Below are 25,558 nucleotides of genomic sequence, written 5' to 3'. Positions count from 1 at the left end.
GCCAACTTTAAGCTCTTTCCACTGGCCAATTCTGGGACAATTTGAGCCTCAAAATATATAATAATAATAGCACAGGATAATCCTTTGGGAAAAATGAGAATCTCTGAGTCACACTGATACATACACAGATAAATAAATAAATAAGATAAAACTCTGCCCTGTTCTAAATGCCAACTCATAATTTTGAAAGGCATATCAGAAATGTAAAAACAACACTTCAGAACTATCATAGAAATAAGTGACGCAGGCAAAAATCATAAATGGATGCTCTATACTAAATCCCCATGAGTCACTGAGTCACCATGGTAACCAGGTTAGCCAAGGAACACTGGGAAAAAACAAATAACTCCTTATATCTTGTTACTAAGATGTGCTAGGAAATGAATATGGCTGACATAATACATAATAATTAGTCTCAACACCTCATAATACACATTTCTGGCAGCTTCAGCAACACACAAATTGATACATTCACAAATACTCATATACATGCATGCCCTCTCCCCAACGCTCTGTCACCATCCAAGATCCCAGGAATTTTTTAAGGTGGGTTTACTGGGGACAAAAAAGTACAACCTCACGTTGTAACATATTCAAATACAGCATAAACATAAAGTTGAATGCTACTAACCCATATTATTTTAGTAATTGACTTTTCTGGAGATTACCTGTAGAACTGTCAGTGGTACATTTTTATCCCTAGTTTCAGTGTATTGCCAATGATTTCTAAAAGCTGATATAGAAATACATGTACATGGACATTAATCATCAAATACCTTTTCCATCCTGGAGTAGCCTGTGCTTTTTGCCAGATTCTTCAATAGCTATTATTAAAAATCTGGTTGCTGATGGTTCAGTGAAAATATAATAATTAAGAATTCTATTTAAGGAATAATGCCATTGACAGTAGCATCAATAAGTATGAAATATTTATGAATTACCTATTCGTAGATGTGGAACATTTGTAAATTGGATACTACAAAACATTGCTGAGAGAATTAAGGAAGACCCAAAGAAGTAGGGGGCATACTGTGTTCATGAGTCAGAAGACTCAATATTGTTAAGATGCTTATTCCCCACAAACTAATATACAGATTCAGTGCAATCCCAATAAATATTCTACACATTTTTCAAAGAAACTGGCAAGTGGGTGTTAAAATCATATACAAATACAAAGCACCTAAACTGTGAAAAACAACTGTAAAAAGGAACAGAAGTATAGGACAAACACTACCTAATTTCAAAACTCATTATAAACCTACAGTAATCAAGACAGTGTGCTGCTGGCATTGAAGGGGAAAAGTAGATCAAAAGGACAGAATAAGGAATCCAGAAATAAACCCATGCACAAATGGACAACTGATTTTTGACAAAGCTTTAAAGACTATTCAGTGGAGAAAAAAACAGTCTTTTAAACAAATGGTTCTGTAATAAGTAGATATCCATATGCACACAAATAACCTGTAATCCATATAACAAAACATATACAAAATCAACACAAACTGAATCTGAGACCTAACTATAAAATCCAAATGCATAAACATCTACAAGAAAAGACAGGAGTAAATCCTTGTGACTGAATAGGTAAACCTTTCTTAGGTTTACATCGATAAGTACATCTTAACCCTTTAGCAAATTTATCAGGATACTTGGTACTGTGAGGTTGGTCTCTGTTCTCGCTGTGTTTACCCTTTCTGCAGGAGGAAGCCAGGCTTTGTGCCCCTTCCCCTTGTCTGAATGGAGGTTTATGGCAGGGCAAAAAGCAGAAGCCAAGGCCCCTCACCTGCCTGTGCCTTTGAGGACACAGAAAGGAGACAGGTGGGAGACTTCTTCCAGGCAGGGATGAGATTGGATGTCTACAGGTCCCTTCAGGAGTAGAGACCTGAGCACTCTTCCATATCAGTGCTTGAAGTAGCTCCATGGATGGTCTACTGTGGTGAGGAGTACATGTTTTGTAGCATCTTGTAATGGTAGATTTTCTAGTTTGAACCAAGAGATAGAAGAACATGAGCGTGGCTCCATATCAATGCTTGAGGTGGATCCAGCTATGAGACAGATTTCCCTGTTTGGATGGAAGAATGGATGAAGCAGGGTCGGGGGGCTGAAGGCAACAAGCCAGCTAGGAAAAAGCTCAGTCTGAAACAGCTGGGACACATAAGTGATGATGGCTATGGCCTCTTCAGGCTGTATCTGGATGATAAGTTGCCATAGAAACATTGCTTTGTCAAAGAGCATGAACATTAAAAGCTAGCTTGATTAAACTTTAAAATCTGTTATACGAATGTATTCCAACAAAATACACGATGAAAGTGCGTGTTTTACTAGATCTGTGCAAGTAATGTATTTCACAGCATTCTTAATATTTGCTAATGTGATATACTTTTGTTGGAATTTTAGATTACTTTTCACTTTTCCCTATCTTGTTTCTTTATGAATGGCATATGCCTTAGTTCGTTTGCACTGCTGTAACAAAATACCTGAGACTAGGTAATTTATAATAAACAGAAATGCACTGGGTCATTTGGGGACCAGGGAGTTCAAGATCAAGATGCCAGCATCTTGTGAGAGCTTTATTGCTGTGTCATCACATGGTGGAAGGCAAGAGGGCGAGAGAGTGAAAGGGGGCCAAACTTGCCTTTGTATAATAACAAACATAATGGCATTAACCTACATGAAGGCAGAGCCCCCCCCCCAACTTTTTTTTTTTAAAGAGTCAGGGCCTAAGTCTTTAAAAATCACTTCTCCTTTTTTTTTTTTTTTTTTTTTAAATTTTAAGAGACAGGGCCTCACTCTCTCACCCAGGCTGCAATCATAGTTCACTGTATCCTCAAATTGGAGGATAGTTCGCTGTATTCTCAAATCTCAAGTGATTCTCTCTTAGCTTCCCAAACAGAAGGGACTACAGGCACACAGTACCATGCCTAGCTAATTAATCACTTCTTAATGACTCCATGTCTTAATACAGGTTGAGCATCTCAAATCCGAAAATCTGACATCTGAAATGTTCCAATATCAGAAGCATTTCAATGCAAATATACTCACTGGAGCATTTCAGATTTTGAATTTTTTGATTTGGGATGCTCAACTGGTAAGTATAATGCAAATATTTAAAAATCTGAAAGCTAAAACACTTCTAATCCCAAGCATTTTGAATAAGTTATACTCAACCTATACCGTAATAATGGCAATCAAATTTCAACACGAGTTTTGGTGGGGACAAACATTTAAACCATAGCATCTCATCAATGGCCCCTCAATACTCATGTCCTTTTCACATACAAAATACATGCATTCCATCCCAATAGCCCCATAAGTCTTCACTCGTTCCAACACCAACTCAAAAGGCCCAAGTCGAGAGTCTTATCTGACTCAAATAACTGAAGGCATGATTGATCCTGAAGCGAATTCCTCTCCAGCTGTGAGCCTGTGAAATCCAAACAAGTTATGCGTTTTAAAATATAATGGTGGGACAGGCATTGGATAGACACTCCCTTTCCAAAAAGGAGAAATAGATAAGAAAAGAGGGTCCCATCCCAGGTAAGTCCAAAATTCAACAGGGTGAACAACATTAAATTTTAATGCTCCAGAATAAGCTTCCTTGACATCTTGTCTTACCTCCTGTACACACTGAGGTGGAATTGGGCCCCCAAGGCCTTAGGCAGTCCTGCCCCTATGGCTTTTCTGGGCTTAGCCCATAAAGCAGTTCTCATAGGTTGGAGTCTCATGCCGGCAGCTCTCTTAGGCTGGTGTTGCATACTAGTAACCCCACAGTTATAGGGGTCTTGGGCAGTCCACTCCCAATATTCTACTAGGCATTGAGTGGGGACTCTCTGCAGTGGCTCTGACCCAACAGTGCTGACTGGAGGGAGCCCTGACTAAGGCAATGCCCAACAGAACTTCTGCATCGAAGCTGGGTTTCCTCTGAGCATTGCCCTAGTGAGGGCTCTCTGCTTTTACTCCACCTCTGCAACAAGTCTCCAGTGATCCACCTGCCTTGGCCTCCCAAAGTGTTGGGATTATAGGCACGAGCTACTGTGCCTGGCTCCCTTTTAATTACAAATTCCATCTTTAAATCGTTTTTTCTCTAGCATTTTACCATATGCAGTTGAAGGAAGACACACAACATATTGAACGCTTTTTTGTTTAGATGTTTATTTCGCTGGATTTCTTAGCTCATTGCTTGTCAACTATGCCTTCCACAAAGCCCTTGTGTGGGCACAGAAACAATTCAGCCAAGTTCTTTGCCGCTTTATAATGAAGACGGTCAGCCTTTCCTCCAGTTTATAATACTTGGTTCCTCATTTCTATGTGAGACCTCATCAGAATGGCCTTTACTGTCCATATTTCTACCAACATTCTGATCATTACTAAAGAGTCAAAGATCTTACCAAAATATTTGTCAGGGGGAATATAAGGAGAGCAAAATCACCAGGTGGCCATCAAGTAGGCCCTGAGACAAGAACTCCTCATCTGAGGAATTTAGATGTGTAATGAAGTAAGCCAAGAACACCTGGTGACCATCAAACAGGTCCTCCTGAGGCAAAGTTCCTTATCTGAGGAATTTAGAAGTAATTAAGCTTCCCTAATGCCTAAAGGTTCCAGGTCTCTTTCAAAACTTTTCTAAGTAACTAGAATTTCTATACATCTCTGGAACGCATGCATGCCAAAACTCATTGTGCAACACTTGCTTACACTAAGGCACCAAAATGTCTATTAAATGTAATCGCTTATCATGACCTACATAGCTAATATGGTCCAAATAAAATTTAAGCTCCCACTTTAAGGTCCATAAACACTGCATTCTTGTGCAACTTTCTTTCTTTCTAATAAAACTTTCCTTTTTCAAACCTATACTGTTGTCTGTAATTCTTACCAACCTGCTAGTAGACCACTTTCTGATGCTGGGGCCCTGACACCTCACCCAGCAATTACCACTTATGTTATCTCTAAGAAGTTTCAGACTTTCCCTACAGTTCTCTTCTTTGAGCCCTCACCTGCATTGCTCCATTTATGGAAATCTAGGCTATTTTAGCCTGATCCTTCTAAATTTTCCAGCCTCCACCCATTATCCACTTCCAAAGCTGCATTTACATTTTCAGATATTTTTTATAGTAACAGCCAGGCTTCTCGACACCAATTTTCTGTCTTACTCTCTTTTTGCTGCTGTAAGACAATACCCGAGACTGGGTAATTTATAATTAACAGAATTTTATTGGCTCACAGTTCTAAAGGATGAGAAATCAAAGATTGAGGGACCAGCATCTGGTGAGGGCCTTCTTGGTGTGTCATCACAGGGCAGAAGGCAAGGGGCAAAAGGGAGCTGAATGCATCCTTTCATAACTGATTCACTCCTGCAATAATGAACCACCTTCTGTAACAATGACAATTCATTTATGAAGGTAGAGCCTTCACAGACCAAACACTTCTCAAAGTCCTATAAACCACAAGTAAAATTCTAAGACCTCCGATGGACTGATAGGCTTCCCCTCTTGGCCAAAGGCATTCCAAAGTAAATCTGAAAATCTAGTTCAGGCCATGGTGGGAATGGGTGGTCAGACATGCCTCATTATAGTCTTCTGTCTTTGGAATTCAGGCACAACTAACCAGCATTACCATTAAAAGAGATCTTAAGATTGACAAACAAGACTTTTTGTAGCAATAAGACACCAAATTCCAGACTGACTCTAGTATAGCATCACAAGATAGCAGGCCCTGAAAAAAATCAAAGCATTTTTTCCCAAAACATATTTCCTTGACAGATTTTGAAATGTCCCTGCAAAGCTGGGCAATTCTTTACATTCTATAAAGAATTCTCTTTCCTTTCTAGGTCTTTTCCTCTCATCCAGGAGAGAATTAACTAAGAGTCTGGCACCTTTTTAGGTCTGACAAAAGCTCTGAACCCTCTCCTTGGAGGCTGCATCTGCATGATAAAACCTTGGTCTCCACAACCCCTTGTCCTCACCCAGATATTCATAATTCTTTCAACCAATTGCCAATCAGAAAATCTTTAAAACCACTTCTGACGTGGAAGCCCCCTCCCTGGCTTTCAGTTTCCTGCCTTTCCTGACCAAACCAATGTACATTTTATAAGTATTGATTGATAACTTATGTCTCCCTAAAATGTATAAAATCAAGCTGTATGGGAGGCTGAGGCAGGTGGATCACCTGAGGTCAGGAGTTCGAGACCGGCCCAGCAACATGGCAAAACTTAGTCTCTATTAAAAATACAAAAACTAGCTAGGTGTAGTAGCATGCACCTGTAGTCCCAGCTATTCAGGAGGTTGAGACAGGAGAATCACTTAAACCCCGGAGGTGGAGGATGCAGTGAGCTGAGATCATGTTGCTGCACTCCAGCCTGGGCAACAGAGCAAGAAGACTCTGTCTCAAAAAACAAAAACAAAAACCCAAGCCGTAGCCTGACCATTTGGATACATTTTCCCAGAATATTCTGTGGCTGTACCATAGGCCATTGGTCACTCATACTTGGCTCAGAATAAATCTCTTCAAATATTGTACCAAGTTTGACTTTTTTCATTGACAGTCCCACTGAGACAGAGTAGTAGGGATGGGACTTGCCTCTTTAAACCAAAAAGTATCTGAGACAAGTCTCAATCAAATTAGAAAGTTTATTTTGCCAAGGTTTGTCGGGGTCACCACCTGCAGATGTCTGTCCTGCAGACCCTGACACAGCAAGGGATGAATAAAGTACACACAGCTATTATGCTTTGCCAGTTCGACTGAGGGTCTGTGGCTGTTTACAGACTCCCTGGAGAGTGCTGTAAACAGTTGCAACCACCGGCCCTCCCTAGCCAGTGAGACTCGCATTTATTTAGTAAAGTTTAATTGACAAAGGTTTGAGTAAACACCACTAGTGTGAAAGATGAAATAACAGTTTCCAATGCCAAAAGCAAACACCATTAGTGGATAATATCTAATATCTGGTCAGCCTCCCCCTAAGAGGGCCACCCAGATCAAAGGTTAGTTTTAAGACCACATGAGTAAACAAGTTAGTTAGGTAAACTCCCCCACATACCCCAGCTGTTTGCTTTACTTATTAACTAAATGTAAGGGGGAATTTAGGCTACCTTCAGCTGAAACTTCTACTGAAACTATGTAGAAACCCGTAGGCCTTCCAAAAGGGTTTGAGACTATATTCTATAACTTTCTCTACTATTTTTCCCTTAATATTTTTGCCACCACCCTGAGTGAATTCCCACAAAGGTTAAGGATGTGACTGTGACACAGTCCCAGGAGGTCCTGATGACATGTGTCCAAAGTGGTTGGGGTACAGCTTTCTTTTATACGTTTTAGGGAGACATAATATATCAATCAATACATGTCAGATTTGCAGTGGTTCAATCTGGAAGGGTGGGGCAACTCAAAGCAGAGGTTGGAGGGGTGGGGATGGTGGCTTCCAGGTCATAGGTAGATTTAAACATATTCTGACTGGCAATAGGTTGAAAGAGTTATTATCTATAGAAAAGAATGTCTGGGTTATGATAAGGAGTTGTGGAGACCTAGCTTTTATCATACAGATGAAGCCTCCAAGTAGCAGGTTTTAGAGAGAATAGACTGTAAATATTTCATATCAGACCTAAGGTTTCTGTTGATATTAATGCTGGAGGGGTATGATGAGGCATGTCCAACCACTACTTCCTGTTAGGGCCTGAACTAGTCCTTCAGATTGAATTTTAGAGTGCCCTCCCTGGCAGAGCAGGAAGTCCATTAAGATGGTTGCATGAGGGGCATTTAAAATTTATTTTTGGTTTATAGTCCTCACCCTCACAAATGCATTTTTGTTTTCCAGACTTGCTGGGTTCCCACTACATGCATTGTCCTGAGCTCACTGCACATGCTGTCCCTGGAGCATGGGGATGCAGCCTGGAGCCAAGAAAATGACAGTGTTGTACACAGGTCTGCACTGGCAATGCACTGTGCATGAGCGGCCCTCAGGACCTTGTGTTACTGCTGCTGGTTGACCAGGCGCTGATGGGTACAGCAAGGGCACTGGCGATAGGTAGCAGCTTCAGCCCACACCTGCCCATCTTCAGCCTGGCCAAGGGCACCTACATCAGCACATCCACAGCCTGAGGTTCCCTGTGTTCCACCAAGAACCTCTACTGCAAGCTGATGGGGGGCCCCGTGGCCAGAAGGGACCCCTACTAGACCATCCAGACCTTACACTATAAATCGTACTCAAGGCACCATACCTGCTGATAACAGGACCTTAAAGAAGACACTCCAACCATAAAGCTTCCCCAAGGCAGTTGACCCTAACATCCACATGCACAGAAGACCCCAGAATAGCCACTATATGCCCTTCCTGGGCCAGCAGTAGTGAGCAACATCACTATCTTGAACCCACTGAACATGTACCAAGACTTCAACCAGGACCAAGCATGCAGACACCATAACAGGAAGGAATAAATCACCCCAGGAGGTGGAGGTTCCTGATGTCAATCTCTTTACCCTACCCAATAAAAAACCCGGAGAAACTCCCCTTGGGGAGCCAGCTGGAGGACTCATTTTCCTGTGCTATCTCCCTTATGCCCAATGTTTCTGGGCATGTCTTAATAAACCTTGCCTAGGAAAAGTTTGCCTGGCCTCATGTTAATTCCTGTTACACTGAGAACCAAGAACCTCACACCAGTAACACCATCTCCTAAAAAAGTCACAATGGCAATCAAATTTTGGAGGGGGCAAACATTCTAACCATGGCAGCATATTTCACATGTACATTTCTAAATAGAAATATAATGATCCCACTTTATAACTCATATAATATTCTGAAATAATGCTAAATTTTAAAAATAAAGCTCAATTGGTGATTTTCTGTTTATGCAGAACCCTCTTTATATGGACAATGTGGGGCCATGAAAACTCCATTACCCTTCTAGAAAAGGAAAAATGTGTGCAGCTTCTTTGTGGGGATACCTGGCAACATTTTTGAGAAAATCAAGTGAGGTCCCCATCAGCTACTGTGCTCTTAGCTCTGAATTGCAGAGAGTCTTGGGCTCTTTTGTTAAGAACGGTCACAGCAGCATGGCTAAAAGTATCAAAACAGCCTCAAAGTTGTCTTATTTACAGATATTTCAGAAACACTATTTTAAGAGAAAAAAGTGCAAAAGGGCACCTAGTTTTTGATAACATATTTATAGATAAACATACCCAAATGATTACATTTTTGCATAATTTTCTCACAATGACTCTACGAGGAAAGCATCATTTTTCTCATTTTGAAGATGACAAAATCAAACTCACTGAAGAAAAATCAATTTTTTCAGACTCATGTAGTAAGAAGCGGAAATAAGATTCTACCTCTTAACATCCCCAAAGCATACTCCAAAGTCTCCTTTATAGATGATGACTTTCAAGGACTTAAAAACATACAGTTTTATACATTTCTAGTATTGTGCCCTCATGGGTACTAATTCAACAGCCTCTCTCTCTTTGAAGAAGCTGATTGTGCTGATGAAATCTGGGTGCAGGGTCCTGTAGGTGGTAATGTGTTTGGTATAAAGGTCAAGGGCTTGTGATTCCTGCCTTCTCTTTATTTGCACTCTCTTCATTTTGGACTCAACAGGAAATGGCTTTTCCAATATCAACCTGCAAGATCAAATAAGGGAACAGAAAATAATGTAAAATTGAAGAAATGGTTTGACAATATTCTTCCCTCTCCCCATATCCCTCAGCAAAGCCCTGCAACAGAGAAAGGCTCCGAAGCTTTATTCATAATGTAAGTGTGGTACATTCTACTTCCTGCTCCATTTCCAGGTGGTCTCTATGTCAGTCATATTGTTTGGTTTAGGTAACTGTCATCACTTCTTTGGGAGAGAGGAGAAAGTTGGGCCAGGATGACCATCTGTTGAAGTCCTACTAGGTGCCATCTACTCTATACAAATTTCTAACTTACCCCACAGAAAAGTTTCCTAAGGAAGACACTGAGTCCCCTTTTACAGATGACCAAGGGCAAGCTGACAAAGGCTGAAAAAAAGATTCCACTATCGTACATGAAGTGAGGGGCAGGAATGGGGTTCAAACTTTTGTCTTTTTGATGGTATTTTTACGCATTCCTAAGAGAGGTGATATTACTACTAATGGGTTGAAAATTGGTTCTTGAGGGTAGAGAGATGGTAGACATTACAGTGGTTTATGGTATTACAAAGGACCGTAATATATAAACAGTTAACACTTCATCTGTGGTATTAAAATTTCATGCTCTGGGCAGAAAGGGTATATAAGAAAAAACATGTCTAAAATGGCCTCCATCAAGAAGATGGTGAAAAAAGGTTGAGAAACACTGCATATACCTCATGACCTCTTATGTAGATGATGAGGGCTCAGGGACTGATCATTTTACAATCTCCCATGGGCACTCACGCAACAAACCCTCTTAGTGATGAGGGTTGAAATGAAATATGCAGCCTGGGGCCAAGAATCCTGGGAATGGGGGCCATGTGAATTAACTGGCTTTTAAAGTGGGAAGCACACAGGGACTCAGTCAGGAAGAGAGATGTTTCCTCTGGGACAGATAACATGAAGGTAGGAAGTCAATGTTGACAAAACTAATACAAGAAAGAAGTACCATAAGCTGTATCTCCTTTAATCTTATCATTTAGTCAAGTAATCTATTATTAAATATACTTTAGATCAGGCTATAGGAGACTAGGAGAGGTTCAATAAATCAGAGAAACTGCTTTATTAATGTCTCCTCAATAATAGATTCTGGAATTTCAGGAGGGGGAATAGTTCGGGGGTAGAGCATTGGACTGCAGACCAAGATTCTGGAATTTCACTAAAGCTTTTCCTGTTGTGCCCTGAAGCCACCAGGAATCTGAGTTCTCTAATCTCCCTGAGCACTCACATGTAAAGCTGCCCAGTGTACTCCTTAATTTATTTATATAACGAGCTATATTTTAAATTATATTGAAAAATTTAAAACATTGTATATGATAAGAGAAATCATTAAAGTTGTCTGTGTAGGCTATAGCAAACACTTGCAAAGTATATAGGGCTGATGCTCATACTATATGAAGCATTCTCAGTAACTAGTATGGAGAGAAGGCCTAATGATGACATTGGTAGGCAGCCTCTGAGACTTCCCCAGTGATTGTCACCTCCAGATAGTCACTTCCTTGTGCAATCTGTTCCATCTTTGGGCTGGAGTTAATGACTTGCTACTAGTAGACAGGATATATGAGAAGAGGAGATGGATGTCGTTTTTGACATTAAATGACTAAGGGGCTGTGTCTTGCTTGTTGGGTACATTCTTATTCGTGCACTAAGGAGAGCCAGCTGCCATGTCGTGAGCTACCCACATGGCAAGTAATCTATGACCCTGGCTAAGAAGCAGTCAATCCCTGAGGCCTGACAACAGCCATATGAATGAGCTTGGAATTGAATCTCCCTCAGTTGAGCCTTGAGATGCCAGCAGTCCCTACCTAGACCTTGATTGCAGCCTTGTGAGAGACCCTGAGCTAGAATATTTTCCATGCCATGATTCCTGACCCAAATAAATGTTTCTTGTTATAAGCCGTGAAATTGTGGGGAAATTTGTTATGTAAGAATAGATAAATAATACAGATATACACAGAGAATACATGTAAAAGCAATACATATGCCCAATAAATATTTGAAAATACAGTCACCAATGAAATGCAAATTAAAACTTATACAGAAGCTATTTTTGAGGAAAAGGGACAAATTGCAGAGCCACATGAATAGTTACAAGTCCCATAGAAGGGCAGGACTCCTGATCTCAGATCAGAGAGCCATGGGGCTCACATTTCCTGAATGCTGGTACTTTTTCATCTTATGTATTTTCTGGGGGGTAGAGGACACAACTGCTACACTGTTTTGTAGCTGAAGAAACAATGTATGGGGAGGTTAAGTAACCTAGCTAAGAGTCATCCTGCTACTAAGTGGAAAATTAGACAGTGGTATCCTATATGTCCTTTTGCAGACTGTGTGACCCTCAGCTGCACATTACACCATAACCAAGTAAATCTTGCTTTCCTACTGACCCACGATAAAAATTCATGAATTACCAGCACATATTTGACACATCATGCTTTCATCCTTCCATACATTCTTACACGTAACAGGCATTAAGGTCAAACTACGCCATCCCTTTGGTTAAGTTTTAGGCTTCTCCAGAATGGATCAAGCAATTAAAGTGTGGAAAGGGTGGCGCAGCAAATTCAGATGTCAGATCTAACAAAAGATGGTTCATTCCTATTAATATTTCAACCTGATAAAGTCTCTTACAATTGATGATTGCAACACATAATTAATTTAATGCCCTGGACCTCTCTCTATATCTCTAGTTGCTGTCCTCTTTATATATTCTCTTCCTTGTAACCAAAGTTCTACAAAAATTATTAATTCTCAACTCATATCCCTCTAAATCTCCCCCCAACTCAGTTGTCGCTCCACTCTAATGGTACTTTCTTTGTTCCCCCACCCCCTACTGAAATGAACCTTGCCACAGTCAACAACCATGTTTTTGATGCTTTATAGATCAAGGGTATTGAAATGAACATTCAAATGGAGACAGTGTTTTTGTTTTCCAAGGCAAAATTCATCCACTTGTGTAGAAAAGGATTATATTCCAGTGCTGTCATTATCTAAAAGTTAAAGTTGTAAGATAGCTTTCATAGTGTCAGAGTCTGATAACATGAAGGCTGTGCTAATAGACATTGCACTTTCAAATGAAGCACACATTTTCCCCTGCATTCCATACTTTGGCTTCACTGAAAGGGATTATGTGAATAGGTTTACTGAATGATAACAATAATTTTTCATGATCACTTCAAATAACCTCTATCTTATCTGTTTTTATTTATTTCTGAAGGGATTTCCAAGTATGCATTTCAATAATCTGAAACAATAATGTCTCAGATTTGTCTGGTTAAATGTATTATCTACAAACCCTGTCTAATATACTACAGTTAGATGATATGATAGTACTGAGTTTATTATGATGGTGATAGGGAACTCTTTCGTGGGTTCGTGACTCTTAAGTCAAAATACTTATACTGCATCACAGAAATCATAATGCTGGATTTTCTTTTGGAATAAACCCATCCAGTAAATAACCCAACCTATATAATAAATATACATATATCTATACTTATAGAAGTAAATGTGTAAATTAATAAAGAAATAGGTGTGAGGGGACAAATTGTCTTTATCAAATAATTCCAAATAGTACATGTAGATACCCTCCCTCTATGAGGTGAAGCTTAATTCCACCTCCCATCACCTGATGGCAGGACAGACTTAGTAACTTACTTCTAAAGAATAAAATAGGCAAACGAAAACAGTTGCTGTACATTGGAGAAACTTGGCAAATACTGCCTTAACCAAGTGATTAAGATTAATATCACCAGTGAGGTCAGATAGGCATCACATACTACCAGATATGAAGTGACAAGAAGGGCACTTTGATTCTAGTATTTTTTTCTCAGAACCCATTACCTCAGTCTAAAAAAATAAAATAAAATAAAAAACCTGACTAAGCCCATACTCATCACTGTCAGAATCATGAAAATAGTTAAGCAGTTCTTCAAATGGAAAAATAGGGAGTTACCATATGGCACAGTAATTACTTTCCTACCCGAGATAAATCTTTTTTTTTCTTTTTTGAAAGAAAGAAAGAAAGAAAGAGAAAGAGAAAGGGGGAGAGAGAACAGGAGTCTTGTTCTATTGCCCAGGCTGCAATCTAAAAATAGGTATTAAAAACCTCTTTTATGCCGATAATTGTGCTTAACAGCAGAGACAGGAAGGAATAAGGGAAGAAAATAACAGTCAACCAATATTTCATTTAAGTCTGTGAAATGCTATACAAATGCTGAAAAGTGATTTACTTCCAATTATGTGGTCACTTTCAAAATAGGGGTAATGTGATACTGAGAAAAATGTATGTTCTGTGGACCTGGGGTGAAGAATTCTATAAATATTCACTGAGTTTACTTGTTCCAGGTCTGAGTTCAAATCATAGATGTTCCTGTTAATTTCCTATCTTGTTGATCATTAGAATATTAACAATGTGGTGTCAAAGTTTCCCGCTATTATTATGCAGGAGTCCAAGTCTCTTTATAAGTCATTAAGAACTTGTCTTATGTATCTGGGTGTTCCTATATTGGGTGCATACATATTTATAATCATTGACTCCTGTTGTTGCATTGATCCTTTTACCATTATGTAATGTCCTTCTTTGTTTCTTTTAGTCTTTGTTACTATTAAAGTCTATTTTGTCAGAGACGAAAGTCACAACTCCTGTTTTTTTTTCCTCTTCGTTTGATTGATAAGTCTTCCACCAACCCTTTGTTTTGAGTCTTTGTGTGTCCTTGCTTATGAGATGGATCTGGATACAGCATACCGATGGGTTTTGACTTTTTATTCAATTTGCCTGTGTCTTTGATTGGGGCATTTAATCCATTTAAATTTAGGATTAATATTGATATTTGTGAGTTTAATATTGTTGTTTAATGCTAGCTGGCTATTTTGCCCATTAGTTGATATAGATTCTCCATTATGAAGATAGTCTTTACCTTTTGCTAAGTTTTTGGGATGACTGATACTGGTTGTTCCTTTCTGTGTATAGTGCTTCTTTCAGCAGCTCTTGTAAAGCAGGCCTGGTGGTGATGAAATTTCTGAGTGCTTGCTTGTTTGTGAAAAATTTTCTTTTTCCTTCATTTATGAAGCTTAGTTTGGCTGGATATGAGATTCTGGGTTGAAAATTCTTTTCTTTGAGGATATTGAATATTGACCCCCACTCTCTTCTAGTTTGTAGGGTTTCTGCTGAGAGATCGGCTGTGAGTCTGATAGGCTTCCCTTTATGGGTAACCTGACCTTTCTTTCTAGCTGCCCTTAGAATTTTTTCCTTTATTTCAACCCTGGTGAATCTAATGATTATGTGTCTCGGGGTTGCTCTACTTGAGGAATATCTTTGTGGTGTTCTCTGTATTACCTGGAGTTGAGTATTGTCCTGCCTTACTAGGTTAGGAAAGTTTTCCTGAGTAATACCCTGAAGAATATTTTCCAGCTTGGATTCATTCTTTTCATGACATTCAGGTACACCTATCAAACGTAAATTAGGTCTTTTCACATAGTCCCATACTTCTTGGAGACTTCGCTCATTCCTTTTTACTCTTTCTTCTCTAATCTTGTCTTCTCGTTTCATTTCATTAAGTTGGTCTTCGGCCTCTGATATCCTTTCTTCTACTTGATCAATTCAACTGTTAAAACCTGTGCATACTTCACGGAGTTCTCGTGTTGTATTCTTCAGTTCCATTAATTCACTTATATTCCGATCTAAATGGTCTATTCTCATTAGGATTTCGTCAAACCTTTTTTCAAGGTTCTTAGTTTCTTTGCATTGGGGTAGAACATATTCTTTTAACTCACAGAAGTTCCTTATTATCCACCTTCTGAAGCCTGATTCTGTTAATGGAATGCACTCATTCTCTATCAGGCCTTCTTCCCTTGTTGATGAGGAACTGTGATCCCCTGTAGAGGGAGAGGCATTCTGATTTTGGGTATTCTCAGCCTTTTTATGCTGGTTTCTTCCCATCATTGTAAATTTATCCACCTGTCATTTTTGTAATTACCGACTTTCAAATTAGGTCTCTGAGTGGACGTCCAACTTCTTGATTCTCAGTGCTGGAATCTGAGCAACCCACTGTGCCAGGTAAAACAGTGGCGTTAAGATTCATGGTGCTTTTCTGCCCAGGAATATCCAGTCTGGCTTCCTTCTTGAGTCCCTTTTTCAATCAGCTGAATAGGTGACTCTGCCTTCCCGGAGCTCCAAACGTCGACCAAAAGGGGACCCAGTCCCATTTATTCTACACCAAGAACCGCTGCGCCGGGGCACTGGCAAAACCACCGTGCCAGCCACAAGAATTGTGTTGGCGACCCGTGGGGCTCCTCCACTGGGAATCTCCTGGTCCGTGAGCAACAAAAATTCATCTGAAAGTATGGCGTCCTCTCGTTCTTTGCACTTCCACTGGGAGCTACAATCCTGAGCTGCTAGTAATCAGCCATCTTGGATCTCTCTCCCTGAGATAAATCTCTACATAAAAATGTGTAAACAAAAGTATGTAGAATCATTATTCATAATAGCAAAAGGCAGAAATAGCCAGAGTATTCATCAATAGGTGAATAAATAAACAAAATGTGGTCAGTCTATGCAATAAGATATTTTTGAGCTATTAGTTGGAATGAAATTCTGACCCATGTTACATTATGAAGGAACCTTGAACACATTATAATAAGTAAAAGATGCCAGACACAAAATACCAAATATTAATTTATTTCATGTACATAAAATGTCCCAAATAGATAAATGCATAGACAGAAAATATATCTGTTATTGCATAGGACTGGGTGTGTGTGCAGAGATTAACTACATTCAAGCATAATGGGATTCTTGGGGATGATAAAAATTTATAAAAACCCAATTATGGTGATGGTTGTATAACTCTTTACATTTGGTAAAAATAATCTAAATACCCTTAAAATGTGTGAGGTTATGATTTGTAAGCTATAGTCTAATGAAGGTGTTTAAAATATGATATTGGGTAGGAGGCAGAGCAAGATGGCTAAATAGAAGCCTCTACCAATTGTCCTCCCTCTGGGAACATCAAATTGGACAACTATCTACACAAGAAAACACCTTTGTAAGAACTAAAAATCAGGTGATTGATCACATTACCTGGTTTTAACATATCACTGAAAGAGATACTGAAGACGGTAAGAAAGACAGTCTTCAGTGCTGATGCCACCCCCTCCCCCATCCCCTGGCAGCAGCTGTGAAGCTTGGAGAATCCGTGTTCTTGGGGGAGGGAGAGCACAGTGATTGTGGGATTTTGCATGGGAACCCAGTGCTACCATGTCAGAGCAGAAAGCAGCATTGGGCAGAATTCAGCCAATGTTCATGGAGAGAACATTTAGACCAGTCCTAGCCAGAAGGGAATCTCCCATCCCATCAGTCAGAACGTGAATTTTGGCAAGCCTTGCCACTGTGGGCTAAAGTGCTTGGGGGTCCTAAAGAAACATAAAAGGCAATCTAGACCTGGGCTCAGAGCCAACAGACTTGGGGGATTCGTGACCCAGTGAGACACCAGCCAGGGTACCCAAGGGAGTGCTTGTGCCACCCCTCCTCCAACCCTATGCCATGCAGCTCTCAGCTCTGCAAGATAATCCTTTCTGCTTGAGGAAAGGAGGAGAGAAAAGAGTACAGAGGACTTTGTCTTGAAACTTGGATACCAGCTCAGCCACAAGAAAGGACACTGGGCAGAGTACTGTGGCACCCATTCTAGTCCCCAGCTCCTGAACATTTCTGGACATACCCTGGGCCAGAAGGGAGCTTTCTGCCTTGAAGAGAAGGACTCAGTCCAGGAAAGATTCATCACCTGCTGACTAAAGAGCCCTTGGGCCCTGAATAATCAGCAACAGTAGCCATGTAGTACACACTGGGGGCATTGGGTGAGACTCTTGAGATGTGCTGACATCAGGTGTGACCAGCACATTCCCTGCTGTAGTGGCTATGAGGAGAGACTCCTCTTTGAGAAAAGCAGAGGGAAAAGTAAAGGGGACTTTGCCTTGCAGCTTAGGTACCAGCTCTTCCTCAGTGGGGCAGAGTACCACATAGGCTCTTGAGGTCTCGGATTCCTGGCCTTAGCTTGGATGGCATTTCTGGACCTGCTCTGGGCCAAGCGGGAGCTCACTGACCTGAAGGCTAAGTTCCAAGCCTGGCAGCATGCAGCACAAGCTGACAGATGAGCCCTTGGGCCTTAACTGAACATTGGTGGTAGCCTGGCAACAGCACCTGTGGGTCTCTGGTGGTGGTGGCCATGGGGAGAGACTCCTCTGCCTGTGGAAAGTGAAGAGTGGAATAAATTTTGTCTTGTTGCTTGGGTGCTAGTTCAGCCATAATAGAATGGAGCACCACATAGATTTCTAAGGTTTCCGACTCCAAGCTCTGGTGCCTGGATGGCATCTCTGGACTTGCCCAGGACCAGGGGAACTCCCTGCTATGAAAGGAAGGACATACACCTAGCTGGTTTCACTGTCTGCTAATTGTAGAGCCTTAGGAAATTGAGCAAACATAGGCAGTAGCCAGGTAGTGGTTTGGTTGAGACCCAGTGCTGTGCTGGCTTCAGATCTGACCCAGCACAGACCCAGTGGTGGAGGCCACCAGAATGCTTGTGCTATTTCTCTACCAGCTCCATGGACTCAGCATAGAGAGAGACTCTATTTGTTTAGGAGAAAGTAAGGGAAGAAAACAAGAGTCTCTGCCTGGTAATCTAGAGAATTATTCTGGATCTTATTCAAGAAAACCAAAGCAGTACCTCTGAGAGTCTGCAAGAACTACAGCATTATTGGCTTCAGGTGACTCCCAATGCAGATATGACTGCAGTGACCAAAAACTTAGATCACAACATTCAAGCCTCTTCAAACACCTGGAAAGCCTTCTCAAGAAAGATGGGCACAAACAAGCACCTACTGCAAACACTAGCATAAAATAACAGGTTTCAAGATTTTATTTGAAAGCTTCATGGTAACCTCAAATCAAAAGTCATACAATGGATAAACAAAAAAATAAAAGGCAAGAAATTAAAACATAACACCAAGAAAAATCATTTTCACTAAAAGGAAGACAGGAAGGAAGGAAAGAAGGAAAAAAAGACCACAAAATAACCAGAAAACAAATAACAAAATTGGAGAAGCAAGTTCTTACTTATCATAATAACATTGAATGTCAATGGATTAAACTCTTCAATCAAATACATAGAATGGCTGAATAGATTTAAAAACAAGACTCGAGGATCGCTGCCTGCAAGAAACACACTTCATGTATAAAGACACACACAGGCTGAAAATAAAGGGATGGAAAAAGATATTCTATGCCAATGGAAACCAAACAAGAGCAAGAGTAGCAATACTTACATCCGACAAAATAGATTTCAAGATGAAAACTATAAAAAGAGATAAAGATAGCCATTATACAATGATATCTAATTCAATTTAGCAAGAGGATATAACAACTGTAAATATACATGCACCCAACACTGGAGTACCTAGATATATAAAGGAAATATTACTAGAGCTAAAGGAATGAATAGACCTCAATACAATAATAGCTGGAGACTTCAACTCTCCTCTTTCAGCATTGAACAGATAAGCTAGACAGAAAGGAACACTGGACTTAATCTGCACTACAGACTAAATTGACCTAATTGATATTTAGAGAACACTTCATCCAGTGAACATTCTTAAAATGCATTCTTCTCCTTAGCACATGAATAATTCTCAAGCAAAGACCATACATTAGGCCACAAAACAAGTCTTAAAACATTAAAGATAATTCAAATAATATCAAGTATCTTCTCTGATCACAATGGAATAAAACTAGAAATCAATAGCAAGAGAAAATCTGGAAACTACAAATACATGAAAATTCAACAACATGTTCCCAAATGATCAGTGTGTCAATGAAGAAATTAAGAAGGAAACTGAAAAACAGATAATAATGAAAATACAGCATACCAAAACATGGAATACAACAAAAGCAGTACTAAGAGGAAAGCTTATAGTTATAAGTGCCTACATTAAAAAAGTAAATAAACATCAAATAAACAACCTAATGATATACTTTAAAGAACAAAAAAGTCAAGAGTAAAACAAACTTAAAATTAGTAGAAAAAAGGAAATACATGAATCTGGAGAACATCATTCTCAGCAAACTGACACAAGAACAGAAAATGAAACACCGTATATTCTCACTTATAGGCGGGTGATGAACAATGAGAACACATGGACACAGGGAAGGTAGTACTACACACTGGGGTCTGTTGGGGGGAATAGGGGAGGGACAGCGGAGGGGGAGCTGGGGAGGGATAGCATGGGGAGAAATGCCTAATGTGGGTGAAGGGGTGGAAAGCAGCAAAACCCACTGCCATGTGTGTACCTATGCAACTATCTTACATGTTCTGCACATGTACCCCAAAACCTAAAACGCAATAAAAAATTAAAAAAAGAAAAAAGAAAATACTAGGCCAGGTCTGGTGGCTCACGACTGTAATCTCAAAACTGTGGGAGGCCGAGTTGGGAGGACTGCCTGAGCTCAGAAGTTTGAGACCAACCTGGGCAACATGGCGAAACCCTGTCCCTACAAAAAAATACAAAACTTAGCTGGGTGTGGTGGCACAGGCCTGTAGTCCCAGATAATCAGGAGATTGAGGTAGGAGGATCACTTGAGCCTGGGAGGCAGAGGTTGGAGTGAGCTGAGATCATGCCACTGCACTCCAGCCTGGGTGACAGAGACCCTGTCTCAGAAAAAAAAAAAAGAGATATAATGAAGATCCCATCAGAAACAAATGAAATTGAAATGAAGAAAACAATACAAAGTGTCAATGAACAAAAGGTTTTTTTTTAAAGATAAACAAAATTGATAGACCTTGAGCCAGATTAAGAAAAAAGAGAGAAGACCCAAATAAAATCAGAAATGAAAAATGAGACATTACAAATGATAGTGCAAAAATTCAAAGCATCATTAGAGGCTACTATGAGCAACTATTGCTAATAAACTAGAAAACCTAGAAGAATAGATAAATACCTAGACACATACAACTTACCAAGATTGAACCATGAAGAAATCCAAAGCCTGAAAAGACCAGTAACAAGCAACAAGCTAAAACCCACAGTAAAAAGTCTCTCGGCAAAGAAAAGCCTGGGACCTTATAGCTTTACTGCTGAATTTTACCAAACATTTAAAGAAGAATTAATAACAGTCATACAGAAACTATTCCCAAAACAGAAGAGGAGGGAATACTTCCAAACTCATTCTATGAGGCCAGTATTACCCTGACACCAAAACCAGAGAAGGACATATCAAAAAAAGAAGACTACAGCCCAATATCCCTGATGAACATTGATACAAAAATCCTCAACAAAATACTAGCAAACTGAATTCAACAATATATTTAAAAAGATCATTCATCATGACCAAGTAGGATTATTGAGGTATGTTCCTGTTATACCCAGTTTTCTGAGGATTTTTATCAAGAAGGGATGTTGAATTTTATCAAATGCTTTTTCAGCAGCAATTGAAATGATTGTATGGCTTTTGGCTTTTGTCCTTCATTGTGTTGATATGATATATAGCAATGATAGATTTGTATCTGTGGAGGCATCCTTGCATCCCTGAAACAAGGGCAGAAAAAAAAATCCCTGCACAAAGGCAGTCAGGCAGGAGGATTTTCTTCATACTCATGAAAGAGGTAGTCTTTTTGTTCTAATAAGGCCTTCAACTGATTGGAAGAATTCTACCTACATTAAGAAGGGTGTCCAGAAACACTCTCAAATAAAGGCCCAGAATAATGTTTGACCAAACATCTGGGCACCCTGTTGCCTAGTCAAGTTGACACATAAAATTAATCATCACAATGAGCATATAGCTATGTTTGTGTGATTAAATATGTTAGTATATTACACACAGAGATAAAATCTGGAGAATGGGCAATAATAAATTAACAGAAATTATCTTTGCATTATGGAGTGGGAGACCAACTGTCTTTCTGGGGCAAAAGGAAAAAACAATATTTTCAGCTTCTACATATAAATTTTTATATTGTTTGATACTTGTTTAGCAGTAAAAAGGATTTATTGGTAATCTGCTATAGTTATAAAGTATATAAAATAGAAAAAAATCTATGAAGAGATTCACAAAATGAGAGTGTATAAATATATTTATTGAATCATGTTCTTTACTGTATCAAAATAGCACATTAAGAAGATGTATTTAGAAATAATTCAGTGTGTGCACATTGGTAGAAGATAGAGGATCCTTTAATTTTTTATAAATTTGCATTTCTATAGTGTTTTGTATATAGAAACTATTGAATAAAATGTTGAAAAGAAAATATTTGTGAGGCTGGGTATGGTGGCTCAAGCCTGTAATCCCAGCACTCTGGGAGGCCAAGGCGGGCAGATGACTTGAGGTCAGGAGTTTGAGACCAGCCTGGCCAACATGGCAAAACCCCATCTCTACTAAATACACAAAAATTAGCCGAGTGTGGTGGCAGTAGCCTGTAATCCCAGCTAGTTGTGAAGCTGAGGCAAGAGAATCACTTAAACCCAGGAGTCGGAGGTTGCAGTGAGCTGAGATCGTGCCATTGCACTCCAGCCTAAGTGATAGAGCAGGACTCAGTCTCAAAAAAAAAAAAGAAAGAAAGAAAGAAAGAAAAGAATTATGAACTGATTACAAATTTGGTGCTCATGTAGTCATTGCTTCAGAAACTGTTCACAGTATATTGTTTTATGGGTAAAAAAAAACAGGTCAAAGTAATTTATTTGACAGTCATTCTGTGTGTGTGTGTTTCTATATCTCAACCTTTTTTTCACCAATTATTCATTCACACACTAAGTTGTATAGCTTTCTATTCAGTTTGCATAGAAACTGTACTTCTAGGTAGCAGTTGAAGATCCTAGGATAGGTATGAATATAACAAGAATGCTACCAGGTTATAGAAAATTCCAAAAAGGTTTGATTTATACAATGAAAACCATTCACCTCCTTCATCCCTCCTGTATTATTCACCTCCTTCATCCCTCCTGTATTAGGTCATTCTTGCATTGCTATAAAGAAATACATGAGAATGTGTAATTTATAAAGAAAAGAGTTTTAATTGGCTCATAGCTCCACAGGCTGTACAGAAAGCATGGCACTGGTATATGCCTGGCTTCTGGGGAGGCCTCAGGGACCTTTACTCATGGAAGAAAGCAAAGGGAGAGCACATACATCACATTGCCAGAGCAGGAGCAAGAGAGAATAAAGTGAGGTGTCACACACTTTAAACAACCAGATTACTATCACAAGGACAGAATCAAGCCATGAGGGATCAACCCCATGACCCTTCTACCAGGCCCCAGCTCCAATACTAGGGATGACATCTCAACAAGGGAGGTGTCACACATCATGAGGGATCAATCCCTGTGACACCTTCTCTAGGCCCCACCTCCAACACTGGGGATTAGATCTCAACATGAAATTTGGAGGGGAAATCCAAACTGTACCACCCCCCCACAAAACCTTCTATCCCTTGGCAAGCCCCCAAGTAGCTTTCAGTCATACAATTTTCACTTTGTTTAGCATCTGATTTTACTTTCAACAGGTTATTTTCTCCCAATGAAAAATCATAAATTTTTTTGTTGTTATATTGCTCAGGTTGGCGTTGAACTCATAGCCTCGCCTCTTCAAGTGCCAGGACAACTGGCTGGAACCACCGCAGCTCCCAGAAAAATCATAATTTTTATAAACAGAAATAAAAGTTTTCCTCAAAGCAGTTAATGAAGCAACAAATACTGAGTGATCCCAACTCATCTATATATATATGTTATATATATATTTATATATATATTTTATATATTTATTTATTTATATTTTTAATATATATATATATATATATATATATATATATATATATATAATATATATGTTATGCCTCCATGTGCAAGCCCTAATCCAGAAAGTATGAAGTCCTGCCTGCCTTGGCTAATCACCCCCCACCCACTGTGGGCATTCCCCACTATCTCTGATCACTCAGCAGAGCTTCCCCCGGAAATAAGCTTCCCTTCACCCCACCCTGCCATCTTAACTGTTATTATGATAATGTGAATACTCCTCACCCCACCCTGCCACCTTAACTACTCTTACACCTTACCCCACCCGCCATTGTAACTGAACTTATGGTAATGTATACTCCTTGTCCCTACCTCCACCACTGTAACTGATCTTACTCTGTAAGTTTCCACTGCCCACCCCAAACCTATAAAACCAACTCCTATCCCACCATCCTTCGCTAATGCCCTTTTCGGCCTTAGCCCACCTACACCCAAGTTCATAAACAGCCATGTTGCTCACACAAAGCCTGTTTGTTTTGTTTTATATGTTTTTTATGCCAATTATTATTACATTACCATAAGTTCAGTTATTTCCTTATTCCTGCCTCTACGTCATTAATTTATTAAAGTGTATTGGGAGTTTACTATGCGCCAAACATTGTCAGTCCAATCCCATATCTTCATCCCATACCATCCTTCTTTTAATCTTCAGTACTACTTATAAGTAAAAATGCCCACAGGAAGCAACATGAATGTAAATGCCTACCCATGATGAATGATTCAAAGACACTCTATGCCAAAGTTTAGTTGAATCTTCCCTCTGAGTCCAGGACACCTAGTAATATAGTTTGGATTTTTGTCCTCTCCAAATCTCATATTGAAATGGGATCCCCAGTGTTAGAGGTGACGTCTGGTGGGAGGTATTTGGGCCATAGGGGCAGATCCTTCATGAATGTCTTGGTGCTGTCCTCTAGTGAATGATTTCTCACTTGCTAGTGAGTGAGTTCTCACGAAATCTGGTTGTTCAAAAGTATGTGGCACCTCTATCCTCCTGTTGCTCCTGTTCTCACCATATGACATGCCTGCTCCCACTTTGCCTTCTTCCATGACTGTAAGCTTCCTGAGGCCCTCGCCAGAAGCTGAGCTGATGTTGGTGCCATATTTGTACAGCCTGTAGAACCGTAAGCCAATCAAACCTCTCTTCTTTTTTTTAAATGCATTTTAGGTCTTGGGGTACATGTGAAGTAACCTCTCTTCTTTATAAATTACCAAGCCTCAGGTATTTCTTTATAGCAACGGAAAAAGAGTCTAATACAGAAAATTGGTACCAAGGAGTGAGGTGTTGCTATAAAGATATCTGAAAATGTGGAAGTGGCATTGGAACTGGGTGACAGGCAGAGGTTGGAAGACTTTGGAGGGCTCAGAAGAAGACGAAGATGAGGCAAAGTTTGGACTTTCTTATACATTGGTTAAATAGTTGTGACCAAAATGTTGCTACTGGTATGGGCAGTAAAATTCAGGCTTACCAGGTTTCAGATGTAAATGAGGAACTTATTGGGAACTGAAGCAAAGGTCACCCTTATTATGCCTTTGCAAATAAGTCAGCTACACTGTGTTCATACTCTGTGATCTGTGGAAGTTTGATCTTCAGAGTGACGACTTAGAGTATCTGATGGAAGAAATTTCTAAGCAGCGAAGTGTTCAAGATTTGGCCTGGCCACTTCTAACAGCTGACATTCCAACGCAGGAACAAAGAAATTACTTAAAGTTGAAAGTTATAATCAAAAGGGAAGCAGAGCACAGAAGTTTTACTTAAAGTTGAAAGTTATAATTAAAAGGGAAGCAGAGCACAGAAGTTTGGAAAATTTGCAGCCTATCTGGTTAGTAGAAAAGAAAAGCCTGTTTTCAGGGGAAGAAGCCAAGCAGGCTGTGGAGCAACCACTCACTGGAGAGGTCAGCATGACTAAAAGAGCCAAGTGTTAATATCCAAGACAAGGTGAAAAAGGACTCAAAGGCATTTCATAGATCTTTAGGCAGCTCCTCCCATCACAGGCTCAGAAGTCTAGTACGAGAGAACGGTTTCATGAGCCGGGCCCAAGGCCCTGCTGCCCTGCAGCATCCCAGAAGGCTACTCCTTGCATTCCCACTG

General features: G+C 39.8%; 1 long non-coding RNA gene across 2 annotated transcripts in view; it reads right to left on the bottom strand.

Moving 5' to 3' along the window:
- The window catches only part of LOC103790312 (uncharacterized), a 103,467-nt gene that overhangs the window by 61,784 nt on the left and 16,125 nt on the right, over nucleotides 1–25,558 (bottom strand). The gene's annotated exons all lie outside the window — the stretch shown is intronic.

Source organism: Callithrix jacchus, chromosome X (assembly GCF_049354715.1).
Source record: "Callithrix jacchus isolate 240 chromosome X, calJac240_pri, whole genome shotgun sequence".
Taxonomy (NCBI): Eukaryota; Metazoa; Chordata; class Mammalia; order Primates; family Cebidae; genus Callithrix; species Callithrix jacchus.
This window is presented reverse-complemented; position numbering and strand designations above follow the sequence as displayed.